Raw genomic sequence first — 673 nt, 5'->3', positions numbered from 1 at the left:
AGGACCCGGGTTTGATTCCCAGCACCCACATGGTGGCTACAAACCGTCCTTAACTCCAGTTCCAGGGGAATCTGAAGCCCTCTTTTGACCTCCACAGCATTGCACAACATGGGTGCATGCACATGCATGCAGGCAATACACTCATATACATAAAATAAAAATGATTAAAAAAATATATTAAAGAGGAAAGGTTTGGCTGACATTTTGGGGTTTAACTCCATGGTCAGTTGGCTGTGCTGCTCTTAGGTCTATGATGAAGTAGTACATTGTGGCAGAAGCGTATGTGGAGGAAGTGTATGGTGGAGGAAACTCCTCTCCTTATAGCACCTAGGAAACAAAAAGAGATAGGAAGGGGGTGAGACCCTACTATTCCCTTCAGAACACACACTCCAATGAGCTAACTTCCTCTCAGTAGAGTCCATCTCTGGAAGGTCGCACCACCCCCCACCAATAGCCTCATGAACTTATGACCAAGCCTTTATACCACATGGACCTTTGAAAGCCACTTAGCAGAACCATAGCACTTGTCTCCTCACTTGACAAGTTGTATTAGTCTTTTCTGTTGCTGTGATAGAAACACTGACCCAAGCAATTTATAAAAGGAAGGGTTTATTTGAGCTTACAGTTCCAGGGGAATTACAGTCTGTCATGACAGGGAGGCATGGTGGCTGGA

The sequence above is a fragment of the Nannospalax galili genome, unplaced genomic scaffold (assembly GCF_000622305.1).
Source record: "Nannospalax galili isolate Female #2095 unplaced genomic scaffold, S.galili_v1.0 scaffold1154, whole genome shotgun sequence".
NCBI lineage: Eukaryota > Metazoa > Chordata > Mammalia > Rodentia > Spalacidae > Nannospalax > Nannospalax galili.
Note: the sequence above shows the minus strand (reverse complement) of the source record.